Consider the following 15,864-nt stretch of genomic DNA (forward strand, 5'->3'; position numbering starts at 1 on the left):
GCTTATTTCCCTCTTTACTCATCACCAATTCTGAGCCTCCTCCAGTCTTTGGAAAGTAGGGGTCACATCTGCCTAGTTGCTCATTTTAAAACTTCAGAATTATCTCTGATTTGTCTTTCCTTCTTTAAGTGTTTCCCCTACTAATTTTTCAACAGTAACTCACAAAGAAATTCAGTTTACCCTTCATCTACACTATAACAATGGAAAACAAATCAAGAATATCTTTTGCCTGAATATATCACTTCATATAACAAGAGAATTTTATATTCCAATTATACTTCAATAAACCAACTTAAAAATCTCTCAGTATCTCTCATTGAAATTCAAACTTAATTGTAGTAAATAACAAGACCTACAAGATCTGGGTCCTGTTTTATCATTTTATTCCCTATTACTCTCCCCATTGTGACTAGGTGTTTGTATTTGTGTGTGTGTGCTCTGTTTCATGATGATGTTAAACTCTATTTTATTTTTTATTCAGACCTTGATTTTATGGTTTTCAGCCAGGGATAACTTCTCTCTAATCCTTTAATGTCTAATCATTCATATATTTGTATTAGTTTAAATGTATACATACACTTTCATGATGTACACAAATAGTAATAGCAGCATTATTTGCAATTGTACACATTTGAGTACAATGTGTATAATCATAAGATAAAAAACTGTACAACAGTAAAATAAGTGAAAATACTGCTACTTGACATAGATGAAATTCATCAAGTTAATGACTGAAGTAAGGTAGATACCTATTCTGTTATTCTGTTTGTATAAAGCTCAAAACTTGTAAACAAGAATTAGAATTTAATATTGTGTCTGTAAGAGAAGAATAGGACATAGTGATAGGGAAGGCACTAAAGAGGCTTCTGTGGTATGCAGGTGATATTCTATTTTTGGATCCTGTGTAGTTTTACAATGGGCTTCCCTGGTGGCTCAGAGGTTAAAGCGTCTGCCTCCAATAGGTTCACTTTGAAATAATTCACTGATATCATTAGTGTGATTTTTCTTTATGAAGGTTACACTGCAATTTAAAAGGTTTTATAAAATGACTAGTGTAAAATAACTAGGGGTAGTTAGCAAAGAGAATGAGGGTGTCAAGTTTGATTAAGAATACACATGGTTTTATAATTAGTTGATAGCTAAAAAAATCCATGTAAAGGATAATAGGAAAATATGTTTTCAGTGAAAGCTGGAATGAAATTGTGAAGAACACTTAAATTTTAAATAGGGACATAATTTAATCCTATATTTAATGAAGAACTATTGAATTTTTATTCCATTTTGCTAGGTTAAGAATGTTATCTTAAGCCATAAGTTATTCCCTCCTAGAAAAAATAGTTATGGAATTCAGAAATGAGATTGGTAAATTAATGATTATTTTAAACGACAGTCACCAGTCTTGGTTTCCATTTGCACAGGTGTCTCTGCATCCTTTCTTTAGGCCAGGGAAACACCTAATTGCTGTCTGCACTGGAAGCCAATCTGAAAAGAGCTTTCAACTACTGCTGTAAAATTGGGAAATACGCCCAACCCTGCATTCAGTCAACAATCTGACTTTTCCCTTTGTCACTCATGGTAAGTTCCTTAGTTTTTCCATTGAAGGGAATGAAACCTGGGATACACTAATTAGGTTTTGATATAGACATCTGTCCTCATCAGGCTCAACCTCTTATTTAATACAGGTAATGATTCTCTGGAGATCTTAGATGAATATCATACCCCCAGTTTCTTGGGGTTTTCCTCCCACCTCATTTTTCCTATCTTCTTTAGCCAGTATCTTATCATGAAGCTCCGGATGATCCATTCCTGAGTTTTCCTTTCTTTTCTCTTCACACTTTGTGAGTCATCCCTTCTATTCCTGTGGTTTCATATACGAATCTATGCTGATCATCTCCCTGGCTTCTGGCTGGTGTTTCCACACTTTTATAATTATCATCATAGGCCATAAATACCTTTAATTTAGCCTTGTTGAAATTTGATTAATACCATATGCCTCATGTCAATAGCAGAAAACTTGACAGGACACAGATGCTTTTGAGAATCAAAGCACATAACAATTAGTATTGTTTTGATAGAAAAGGAAGCATATTAACAAATATTTACATAACAAGTACTGGCCTGGAGAATTCCATGGACCATGTTGTCCATGGGGCTGAAAAGCGTCTGACACAACTGAGTGACTTTCACTTTCACTTACCAGGTACCATAATTTAATTCAATTTAAATTTAAATTTATTTTTTGTCTGTCTTGATATTTAATTGTCTATTTAAAAAACAGCAAAAATATTTTCCTATGATATCAAAATGTTGTTTGGTTTTGTGCTTGGTTCACTGTTAATTTATAATCCTGTAACAATAGATGTTAACTTAGACTTCATTTAAAGTCGTATCTATTTTTCCTATAGATCCATTTTATTCACCAACATCATGATAGGTTGTTAACTGTAACCTTAAGAATCTATTATTAATATACTCAACAAATTGTAATTTTGTATCCATAAATTGCTGAAGTATTTTATATTTTAAAATCTCAGACAAAATGCAGTGGCCTAGCTCATTCAATTTTATACACAAGGACAAACCTATATGTATGTTTGTTCATGCATACATATATGCTTTATGTATGTGTATGTATATGCATATATACATACACCTATAGACATGTGTATATCTATATATTGAATATTTTATATACTTAATATTTTTCTTTAGATTTCTCTTAGTCCTTTTAAAGTCAGTCTATTAAAATGAAATGTTATATTGTTTTCCCAAAACTGTTTTTTAGCAATTCTCTCCCATTTTAGCAAACTGCGTTGGCATTTGTCTAGTTAATTAAGTTAGAGACCTAATAGTCACTCAGAGTTTTTCCATGTTTCACCTCCCCATTTGTTATATTAATTCCATTACCAATTCTTCTTGCCCTATCTCATTTTTATTTAACACTCTCTATAATGCTGCAATTAAACTAATCAAGACCACTATACTTCTCCAAAACTGCTTTTATTCATGTTCCACCTAGCATTATCCATCAGCAAGAAATCATCTTAAAAATATTTATATTCAATAACATCACTATCTCTTTTAAGTCATATGATAGTTTTTGTTGTACTTTGTGTAAGTACTAAACTACCTACCGTAGTCTACAATTTTCTGTGTAATCTTAATTCAAGTGCTTTTCCAAAATCAACATTTGCACCCTTCCAGTTGGTAAACTTTCTCTCGTCAAAATGGCATAATTCTATACTCTGAGCAACTTTTGAAAATGCTCTTTACAATTTGTGAACTCACTATTCTGTCTTGGAAATGTTATTTTACAATGTTCTGAGCATAAGCATAGCTGACTCCTAATTTTATAGTTGTCAGTCCCGGTGTTGTTTTCTGACAGTTTAGCCCTTTTAAAACTACAGAACTACAGAGAAGCTGGTGTGCTGTGGTCCATGGGGTCGCAAAGAGCTGGACACAATTGAATGACTAAACAACAGCAACATCTAACTAGGTCTTTTATTTGTCACCTAACATCATGCTTTTCCCTTTACAGATATTAACAACCTAATTTTTTTTTCTTTTTTATGCTTCTTTCTTTAGTTTTCTTTTAGTAATTTCTAAAATTTGAACTCTTATAGGGCAAGTCACATTTCTGTCTTGTTTAATAGTCTGTTGCTAGTACCTAGGTAAGATACTAGGGTATAGTAAAGGGAACCAGAATATGTTTCCCTAAAATTTGCCTCTTTGACATTAAAAAAAAAAATACTTTGAGCTGAATTCAATTAAGAAGAAACAAATGCAGGGAAAACACTTCACGCCCTCTCCTTTTTTGCCTAAGGTGGGAGACATTTTACTGGAGACACACTCTTACTAGCCCCAGAGATACCATTTAGGAAGCTACCAACAAATCTTACTCCATTAGTTTCCTTCCATATTTGTATGCTTTCAGAGATTGCCACACCTGGAGCCTGCTTTCATTTATTTTTATTTCTCTACAAATTTAGCGTTCTTTGTTGAAGATGGTGTATAAAATGGACTTATAAAACACTGTTTTTCATTTGCCTTTTATGTTTCCTCTGCATGATGTGTACGGTACATGTGAATAAACTGATTTTATCTTGCTGATCTTTTTGCTAGAGTACCAGTTGAAAACCTAAGATGGCTAGATGTAAAGTTTACCTCTTCTACAGTAGTTGCAATAATTTCCTATATCTGATGTTAAAAAAAATGTGATACAGTTAGTGACTTAAAATAATACAAATTTATCGCCTTATAGTTCTGGAAGTCAAGAGTCTAAAATGGGTCTAAAAAGGTAAAATCAAGGTAAAATCAAGTTCACATTCAGAGCTGCCTCTTCCAATGGCTCTGGGAAAATCCACTTCCCAGACTATTCCAGCTTCAAAAGGCTGTCCACATTTCTTGGTTCAGGGCCCCATTCCTTCATCTATAAAGCCAGCAACATTGAATTTTCATCACAATACGGTCTCTCTAGTTCTTTCTCTTGCCTCTCTCTTCCTTTTATAAGAATGCTTGTTATCATATTAGACCCAGCTGGAAGCATGCTTGCCAAGTCATTTGAGTCATATCCCACTCTTTGTGACTCTGTGGATTGTAATCCACCAGTCTCCTCTGTCCATGGAATTCCCCAGGAAATTTCCAACCCACTCCAACCCACTGGAGTGGGTTGCCATGCCCTCCTCCAGAAGCTGGATAATCCACAATAATCTCCACATTTCGAGGTCAACTAATTAGCAACCTTAATTTTATCTGGACCTTAACAATCCATTGTCATGTAACTTTACAAATTCACATGTATTGAAAGATGAGACATAAAATATTGGGAAGCCCATTAGTGTGCCTTCTACAGTGAAAGTGAAGTTGCTCAGTCGTGTCCGACTCTTTGCGACCCCATGGACGGTAGCCTACCAGGCTCTGAGATCCACAGGATTTTCCAGACACGAATACTGAGTGGGCTGCCATTTCCTTCTCCAGGGGAATCTTCCCAACCCAGGGATTGAACCTGGGTCTTCTGCATAGCAGACAGACACTTTACTGTCTGAGCCACTAGAGTGATCTTTCTACAGTAGGAATTTATAAATTTGTTGTTTTCTTTTCAAAAGGTAGACAGTTAGGTAACCTTGGATTATTCTTAAACATGTATTCACAATTAATAAAATTTTATTTTTATTTTCACATTTTTTATTGACAATATTCTCCCTCAGAATAAACAAACAAAAAAGAATGGAATTATTATAACTATATAAAGCATCATAGTGCTGTGAAATGTTTGGGTCTTGGGAAGAAAAAAGTAACTGAAATTTTTGTCTCCAGAAATCATTCAAGTGATTTGTAAAAGCAAGGGTGATTCATATAGTCTCTCTATTTCTTAGTACACAACATTAGATTATTATTAATACTTCAGTCTTATTATGAGAAGTATTTCAGGGTGCAGGTGTCAATAAATAGTACTAGTGTTATTATCATTACAGAATACCTGCCTGCAGAACTGTTTTTAGTCATTAGATTTAGAGCAGTTAGGATTGTTAAAATGTTTCCACTCAAAGCAACTGTTTTCAAACAGTCAGTGATATGGCATGTTGTGTGTCTCAAAAGTCAAGTACCGGACAGGTCACTATGCCAGTTCTCCAACACCCTTTCTTTCCTCTCAGATGTTGATTTATTTTCCTTTAAACATCTGCTCTGAAATAATTTACCACTTCAGTTCTATCTAACTTCCAGCATTTGTGACTCATTCTGCTTTTCTTAATCATTTCCAAAAAAGTGGTCTTAATATGCCTCAATTGCTTGGGGAGAGGAAGTAGAACATATTCATTCCCTTTCATCACAATTTAAAACTGAATGCTGTATTATTCCAAAAGTGCACCAAATTATGTTTATAGGAATGATATTCAAATGACAAATTAAAAATCTTATTTTTATATCTCCTTTGATAAGAGTGTATTATAAGTTTTTAAAGACTTCAGGGAGACAAATGTTCTGATAGTTTCTGTTATCCAATCCATTTTTTGTTAGCCTTTTCATGTGGATGTTGAAACATAAGCACCATCAAAATTGATTTCATGTATGGTGCAAGCACTTTAAAAGGATATATATGTAGGTTCGTGTTTTCAATACTTTTATATGTGAAGTTCATTTCCCTTTACTCAACTCTTAATGTTGGATATTTTGAAGGCTTTCTTTCAATTGTATTTTTAAAGTTTTTTTTTCATATCTAAGTAATAAATGCATGTTTTTTATTTAAATGTAGTTGACTTGCAATATTGTATTGGTTTCAGGTATACAACATGGTGATTCAGTATTTTTAGAGATTACATTCCATACAAAGTTATAAAATATTAGCTGTGATCCCTGTGCTGTACATTACATCCCTGTAATTTGTTTGTTTTATACCTAGTTTGTACCCTGTACTTGTTTTACTCACCACCCAACCCTATATACACTGGTAACCACTAGGAGTACGTCAAGGCTGTATATTGTCACCTTGTTATTTAACTTATATGCAGAGTACATCATGAGAAATGCTGGACTGGAAGAAACAAAGGCTGGAATCAAGATTGTTGGGAGAAATATCAATATACCTCAGATATGCAGATGACACCATCCTTATGGCAGAAAGTGAAGAGGAACTCAAAAGCCTCTTCATGAAAGTGAAAGTGAAGAGTGAAAAAGTTGGCATAAAGCTGAACATTCAGAAAATGAAGATCATGGCATCTGGGCTCATCACTTCATGGGAAATAGATGGGGAAACAGTGGAAACAGTGTCAGACTTTATTTTTTGGAGCCTCCAAAACCACTGCAGATGGTGACTGCAGCCATGAAATTAAAAGACACTCCTTGGAAGGAAAGTTATGTCCAACCTAGATAGTATATTCAAAAGCAGAGACATTACTTTGCCAACAAAGGTCCGTCTAGTCAAGGCTATGGTTTTTCCTGTGGTCATGTATGGATGTGAGAGTTGGACTGTGAAGAAGGCTGAGCGCCGAACAATTGATGCTTTTGAACTGTGGTGTTGGAGAAGACTCTTGAGAGTCCATTGGACTGCCAGGAGATCCAACCAGTCCATTCTGAAGGAGATCAGCCCTGGGATTTCTTTGGAAGGAATGATGCTTAAGCTATAACTCCAGTACTCTGGCCACCTCATGGGAAGAGTTGACTCATTGGAAAAGACTCTGATGCTGGGAGGGATTGGGGGCAGGAAGAGAAGGGGACGACAGAGGATGAGATGGCTGGATGGCATCACTGACTCGATGGACTTGAGTCTGAGTGAACTCCGGGAGTTGGTGATGGACAGGGAGGCCCGGCGTGCTGCGATTCATGGGGTCGCAAAGAGTCGGACACGACTGAGCGACTGAGCTGAATGGAACTGAACTGAAACACTAATTTGCTCTCTGTATCTCTGAGATTGTTTCTCTTTTGTTATATACATTCCTTTGTCTCATTTTTTAAATTCTACATAAAAGTGAAAACCTGCAGTATATGTTTTTCTCTTTCTGATTTATTTATTGGCATAAAAAAAGACACATAGTTCAACAGATCAAAATAGTATAGGAATTAAATCATGTGTGCATGCATGCAAAGTTCCTTAAGTCGTGTTCTATTTTTTGCGATCTCATGGACTGTAACCCACCAGGCTCCTCTGTCCATGGGATTCTCCAGGCAAGAATACTGGACTCAGTTGCCATGGCCCCATCCAGGAGATCTTCCTGACCCAGTTATCAAACACATGTCTCTTATGTCTCCTGCATTGCAGGCAGATTTTTTACAATCTGGACCACCAGGGAAGCCCTACACTGAAACTATACAAGAGATATTTCAGTATTTTCCTCACCTGCCCTTGAAACATTTTGAAAAACTAAGGTACCTAAGGTTTTGTAACATGAATGGTTCAGTTCAGTTCAGTTCAGTCGCTCAGTCGTGTCCGACTCTTTACGACCCCATGAATCGCAGCACGCCAGGCCTCCCTGTCCATCACCAACTCCCGGAGTTCACTCAGACTCACGTCCATCGAGTCAGTGATGCCATCCAGCCATCTCATCCTCTGTCGTCCCCTTCTCCTTCTGGCCCCAAACCCTCCCAGCATCAGAGTCTTTTCCAATGAGTCAGCTCTTCTCATGAGGTGGTCAAAGTACTGTAGTTTCAGCTTCAGCATCATTCCTTCCAAAGAAATCCCAGGGCTGATCTCCTTCAGAATGGATTGGTTGGATCTCCTTGCAGTCCAAGGGACTCTCAAGAGTCTTCTCCAACACCACAGTTCAAAAGCATCAATTCTTGGGTGCTCAGCCTTCTTCACAGTCCAACTCTCACATCCATACATGACCACAGGAAAAACCATAGCCTTGACTAGACGGACCTTTGTTGGCAAAGTAATGTCTCTGCTTTTCAATATGCTATCTAGGTTGGTCAGAACTTTCCTTCCAAGGAGTAAGTGTCTTTTAATTTCATGGCTGCAGTCACCATCTACAGTGATTTTGGAGACCAAAAAAATAAAGTCTGACACTGTTTCCACTGTTTCCCCATCTATTTCCCATGAAGTGATGTGACCGGATGCCATAATCTTCGTTTTCTGAATGTTGAGCTTTAAGCCAACTTTTTCACTCTCCACTTTCACTTTCATCAAGAGGCTTTTGAGTTCCTCTTCACTCTCTGCCATAAGGGTGGTGTCATCTGTATATCTGAGGTTATTGATATTTCTCCTGGCAATCTTGATTCCAGCTTGTGTTTCTTCCAGCCCAGCGTTTCTCATGATGTACTCTGCATATAAGTTAAATAAGCAGGGTGTCAATATACAGCCTTGACGTACTCCTTTTTCAATTTGGAACCAGTCTGTTGTTCCATGTCCAGTTCTATTTGTTGCTTCCTGACCTGCATACAAATTTCTCAAGAGGCAGATCAGGTGTTCTGGTATTCCCATCTCTTTCAGAATTGTCCACAGTTTATTGTGATCCACACAGTCAAAGGCTTTGGCATAGTCAATAAAGCAGAAATAGATGTTTTTCTGGAACTCTCTTGCTTTTTCGATGATCCAGCGGATGTTGGCAATTTGATCTCTGGTTCCTCTGCCTTTTCTAAAACCAGCTTGAACATCAGGAAGTTCATGGTTCACATTTTGCTGAAGCCTGGCTTGGAGAATTTGAGCGTTACTTTACTAGCATGTGAGATGACTGCAATTGTGCGGTAGTTTGAGCATTCTTTGGCATTGCCTTTCTTTGGGACTGGAAGGAAAACTGACCTTTTCCAGTCCTGTGGCCACTGCTGAGTTTTCCAAATTTGGTGGCATATTAAGTGCAGTACTTTCACAGCATCATCTTTCAGGATTTGAAATAGCTCAACTGGAATTCTATCACCTCCACTAGCTTTGTTTGTAGTGATGCTTTCTAAGGCCCCCTTTACTTCACATTCCAGGATGTCTGGCTCTAGGTCAGTGATAATACCATTGTGATTATCTGGGTCATGAAGATCTTTTTTGTACTGTTGTTCTGTGTATTCTTGCCACCTCTTCTTAATATCTTCTGCTTCTGTTAGGCCCATACCATTTCTGTCCTTTATTGAGCCCATCTTTGAATGAAATGTTCCCTTGGTATCTCTAATTTTCTTGAAGGGATCTCTAGTCTTTCCCATTCTGTTGTTTTCCTCTATTTCTTTCCATTGATCGCTGAGGAAGGCTTTCTCATCTCTTCTTGCTATTCTTTGGAACTCTGCATTCAGATGCTTATATTTTTCCTTTTCTCCTTTGCTTTTCACTTCTCTTCTTTTCACAGCTATTTGTAAGGCCTCTCCAGACAGCCATTTTGCTTTTTTGCATTTCTTTTCCATGGGGATGGTCTTGATCCCTGTCTCCTGTACAATGTGACAAACCTCATTCCATAGTTCATCAGGCACTCTATCTATCAGATCTAGGCCCTTAAATCTATTTCTCACTTCCAATGTATAATCATAAAGGATTTGATTTAGGTCATGCCTGAATGGTCTAGTGGTTGTCCCTACTTTCTTCAATTTAAATCTGAATTTGGCAATAAGGAGTTCATGATCTGAGCCACAGTCAGCTCCAGGTCTTGTTTTTGTTGACTATATAGAACTTCTCCATCTTTGGCTGCAAAGAACATAATCATTCTGATTTTGGTGTTGACCATCTGGTGATGTCCACATGTAGAGTCTTCTCTTGTGTTGTTGAAAGAGGGTGTTTGCTATCACTAGTGCATTTTCTTGGCAAAACTCTATTAGTCTTTGCCCTCCTTCATTCCGTATTCCAAGGCCAAATTTGCCTGTTACTCCAGGTGTTACTTGACTTCCCACTTTTTCATTCCAGTCCCCTATAATGAAGAGGACATCTTTTTTGGGTGTTAGTTCTAAAAGGTCTTGGAGGTCCTCATAGAACCGTTCAACTTCAACTTCTTCAGCGTTACTGGTTGAGGCATAGACTTGGATTACTGTGATATTGAATGGTTTGCCTTGGAAACAAACAGATCATTCTGTCGTTTTTGCGATTGCATCCAAGTATTGCATTTCAGACTCTTTTGTTGACCATGATGGCTGCTCAATTTCTTCTGAGGGATTCCTGCCCACAGTAGTAGATACAATGGTCATCTGAGTTAAATTCACCCATTCCAGTCCATTTGAGTTCGCTGATTCCTAGAATGTCGACATTCACTCTTGCCGTCTCTTGTTTGACCACTTCCAATTTGCCTTGATTCATGGACCTGACATTCCAGGTTCCTATGCAATATTGCTCTTTACAGCATCGGATTTTGCTTCTATCACCAGTCACATCCACAGCTGGGTATTCTTTTTGCTTTGGCTCCATCCCTTCATTCTTTCTGAAGTTATTTCTCCACTGATCTCCAGTAGCATATTGGGCACCTACTGACCTGGAGAGTTCCTCTTTCAGTATCCTATCATTTTGCCTTTTCATACTGTTCATGGGGTTCTCAAGGCAATGATACTGAAGTGGTTTGCCATTCCCTTCTCCAGTGAACCACATTCTGTCAGATCTCTTCACCATGTCCTGCCCATCTTGGGTTGCTCCACGGGCATGGCTTAGTTTCATTGAGTTAGACAAGGCTGTGGTCCTAGTGTGATTAGATTGACCTGTTTTCTGTGAGTATGGTTTCAGTGTGTCTGCCCTCTGATGCCCTCTTGCAACACCTACCATCTTACTTGGGTTTCTCTTACCTTGGACGTGCGGTATTTCTTCACAGCTACTCCAGCAAAGTGCAGCCACTACTCCTTACCTCGGATGAGGGGTATCTCATCCAAGATAATGGTTACATGAACATAACTGTGGACATATTTAAAATATTGATGTAAGAATATATTTTGATGCTAGAAGTTTTAATACTCTTTGCTGCTAAGTCGCTTCAGTCGTGTCCGACTCTGTGCGACCCCATAGTCAGCAGTCCAACAGGCTCCGCCGTCCCTTGGATTCTCCAGGCAAGAACACTGGAGTGGGTTTCCATTTCCTTCTCCAATGCATGAAAGTGAAAAGTGAAAGTGAAGTCACTCAGTCATGTCTGACCCTTAGCGACCCCAGGAACTGCAGCCTACCTAGCTCCTCCATGCATGGAATTTTCCAGGCTAGAGTACTTCAGTGGGGTACCACTGCCTTCTCCATTTATTTTACACAGGTGGAGGGTAATTTCAAAAGAAAAATTGAAACAGATCTAGCGTGATGCCTCAATCTTAAGTGAATTTTAAGTACTTCATTTTTAAGAAAACTAGGGGATTCAGAATATATATTCCATCATATTATTCATCATACCCCACTCCAGTACTCTTGCCTAAAAAATCCCATGGACGGAGGAGCCTGGTAGGCTGCAGTACATGGGGTCGCTAAGAGTCGGACATGACTGAGTGACTTCATTTTCACTTTTCACTTCATGCATTGGAGAAGGAAATGACAACCCATTCCAGTGTTCTTGCCTGGAGAATCCCAGGGATGGCAGAGCCAGGTGGGCTGCCGTCTATGGGGTCGCACAGAGTCGGACACGACTGAAGTGACTTAGCAGCAGCAGCAGCAGCATATAATTCATGCTGCACACGCTAGGTAAAATCTTGGTGTATATAGAGAGATAACCATATCCCAGTTTGAAGAAACACTTTTAGAATATGGAAAACTCCTAGAGTTTTATGGATGAATGATTTCTTGACTCAGACTATTCAGTAGGAGGCAATACAAGGAGCAGAATGAAAGTAAAAGATAGTTTGAATCTTTGTCTTTGGGAAAATTTACCTGAGGTTGATTTAAGCAATTTTGGAGAAATGTCTATTCATTTCCTTAGCCCATTGTTTGAGTTTTTTTTTTTTTGCTATTGAATGAACTGTAAAAGGTCCCTATATAGTTTGTGTATTAATCCTTTACCACACTGAAATTCTTCACAAAACGTCAAAGGAGCTTTCTAATAAAACTTGTGCAAGAGATACCATGAAATGAATAGGAATAAATAGCATTGAGATGTTCAATAGCTAATAAAATATAGAAAACAGTAGTGATGCATCCGAATTCAGACAGAATTTTCAATGATAATCTGTTATAAAAAATCCAAACTATCATAATAGAAAATTAATTGGTAATTTCTAAAACTAATGAATCAAAATAGAGGAGATTATGCATAGTGTTTGAAGGTGTGTGCTGACATCCAGGGTGTTTCTTCTTTTTATATTCTGTATTGAATCCACTGATCCGTAGATCCTAGATCTGTTTGCCTGAGTTTTACCTATGTTTTATCCTCAGATTTTTTCCAGAGATAACATGCATCAGAAATATTTAGTTTTCTGTGACTTTGCTTGTTTAAATATTTTTCCCCACACCATTTGAAAATTGTGATAACATTGTGATAGGGCAAGTGACTTCTTTTTTTAAATATTTTTTTTAGCTCCATTTGACTAATTTAATTCTGGTTATATAACTGTTCAATAAAATTATAAATAGTTTAAAGTGTTTTCCAGTACTAGAAAAATAGATATACTAAGAGAAATAATTGGGAGATTTGACTGATATTAAGCTATGAGTGCACATAAATAGTTATAAAATATTGAGATAAGATGCATTGTTTTAAATATAATTGCATAACAAAAGTTTTCCTCTTATGTTTATTCAAGGATGGACTTAACAGTAAAAAAGGTGAGGGTAGATAAAATAACTACTTTGAAAGAATTTTATAAAGGGAAATTGACCATAACAATGCAGGTTTTTATTGCAACAGTATCACAAGTAAGATATAATTGTAAGACTCAAATGTAAAGTCAGGACTACCAGCTTTATTTTTTCAGTAAATTCTTTGTAACTATCTAACATAAAGTTCACATGACACAATATCAGAAATTACATGAATCCATATACTGCTACAAGTATTCTGCATCATAGAGAATTTAATTCTAGTTAAAAAACTATTCTGAACAGATTATCTGAAAATTTTTCTGGTAGCTTGTTTACCAAGTCTGTGTGTGTCTATTAGTGATTCCACTGCTTAAAATGGCCCTCAATAATACTGCCTGGTGTTCCTAAGTGTAACAAGACTGTAATGTGCCATATGAGAAAATAAATCTGATTAGTTCTGGTTATACCAGTTTCATTCAGGCATAAGTTATAGAGGTATTAGATGTGAATTTAGTGTTAATTAATCAACAATATATAGTGAGTAAATTATCTTTTAAAAGAAACACATGCAGAGCAAGGTTGTATACTGATTACTTGATGAAAATATTGAGACCAGAGGCTCATAGGAAGATAAACCTGTATCTATTGTAAAGCAATGTTTCGATATTCTTTAATTCAATGTTCTTGACAACTTTATAGAAAATAACTGCCATGAATAATGAGAACTGACTGTACGTAAATATTCATGTAATGCACCCATATATTTGTACCTATAGGTATGTATACATTTATGTGTGTGTGTGCATGTGTGGTTTTTTTAAGTCAAAGAGAGAAGCATGATTATAATATATATAAATTATAAAACATAGTGTTCAAAGATTTTCTCCAGAGATGACTCCAAGAATCTTTCATATTTTGTAGACTGGTTTCCTATGTGACTTTGTCACTTTTTCCATCAGCAAATGAAGTCTACCCCTCTTCATCTTGAATATTATTTTAAGACCTGTTTTTACCAAAATAATGTACCAGAAATAGCCTTGTCCACTTGGAAAACAACCGTTTAAGAGGCCTTATATTATAACTTCCATTTTTGCCCTCCTAAAATCTTAAGCCACTGTATAAATGTTTATACACACTACTGAAGAGACTCTGGAGTCTGAAATATCATGAAGGAAAAAGCACCCTTTAGTATTGAAAAAAAAAAACAACAAAACAGTAATGAGAGCTCGGAGTTCCATCCATGTCTACTGTATCAATAGGTCATAGTAGATCTCAAAACCCCAGTTGAACTGCCCAAGCCAATTCTTTATAGAGCACACACAAGTTTTCTCTGCTGAGCCCCGCCCCAATTTTTTGCCCAAGGAATCATTATCTTTAAAGGAAAAAACATTTTTTTTTTTTGTTAAGGCATTTCATTTTTGGATGCTTTGTTACACATAATGAGTAACACACAGGAAGAGATTATCTGTTAAAATAGAATTCTACAAAAGGAATATATTCTTACCTAATAATCTATTATTTACACATATATATTCCAAAACACAATACTAAATTCCAAGTTAATAAAAAAACTCAGTTGCCTACTTACTATATTTTGATAAAGAAAATCTTGGGTTCAATTTTGTACTGTATAACAATAATGGGAAAACAGTGCAGACATTTCAGTATGAACATGGTGCTAACAGAAAGGTTTTATTAGTTACTCATTCTTTTAGAAAATTTGCTCAAGTATTAATTCAAACCACTATCTTCACTATAGATTATACAGAGTTAAATCTTTCAACTTCCTTGAATTTTTGGAGTTACAGAAAACACATTCACTGCTAGGCTATATCATATTGAATACTAGCATAAGGAATACTTGCATGTGTCCTAATGAGTGCAGTGAACAAAGTGATTAGTCAAAATTGGACATTACATGTAGTTATAAAACCACTCTGTATTTACTGTTTAGGAAAGGATAGGACAGCAACCGCATACATGTGCTATGCTGTGTTTGGTCTCTCAGCCGTGTCCAACTCTTTATGATCCCATGGACTGTAGCCTGCCAAGCTCCTCTGTCCATGTGATTCTCCAGGCAACAATACTGGAATGGGTTGCCATTTCCCTCTCCAAGGGATCGTCCCAACCCAGAGATCAAACCCAAGTCTCCCACATTGCAAGCAATAGCATGGAGTCCCAAACCCATCCTTTTATTTTTTTTTTAATAAAGAGAGAAAAATTATGGCAAATCCCAAAAGCATAAAGTCATACATACATGTAAGTGAGATTTATAATCTGAGTTACAGAAAAAAATAACACAGACACAACATTTAAATAAATAGTTGCTAATAATTTTCCAGTCTGAATGTTCATTGGAAGGACTGATGCTGAAGCTGAAACTCCAATACTTTGGCTACCTGATGCAAAGAATTGACGCGATGGAAAAGACCCTGATGCTGGGAAAGATTGAAGGCGGGAGGAGAAGGGGAAGCCAGAGGATGAGATGGTTGGATGGCATCACTGACTCAATGGACATGAGTTGGAGTAAGCTCCAGGAGTTGGTGATGGACAGGGAAGCCTGGCTTGCTGCAGTCCATGGAGTCACAGAGTCGAACACAACTAAGTGACTGAACTGAACTGATTGAATAACTTTCCAAAATAGAAAATACCACACCACAGATTCAAGAGGCACTATAAATCTAGGAAAAGTAAATAGAAAAGCAAAAAATACCAAGATATATCAGGGTAAAACTGTTAAACACCAAAAACAAATTATACAGAGA

The sequence above is a fragment of the Bos javanicus genome, chromosome 12 (assembly GCF_032452875.1).
Source record: "Bos javanicus breed banteng chromosome 12, ARS-OSU_banteng_1.0, whole genome shotgun sequence".
NCBI lineage: Eukaryota > Metazoa > Chordata > Mammalia > Artiodactyla > Bovidae > Bos > Bos javanicus.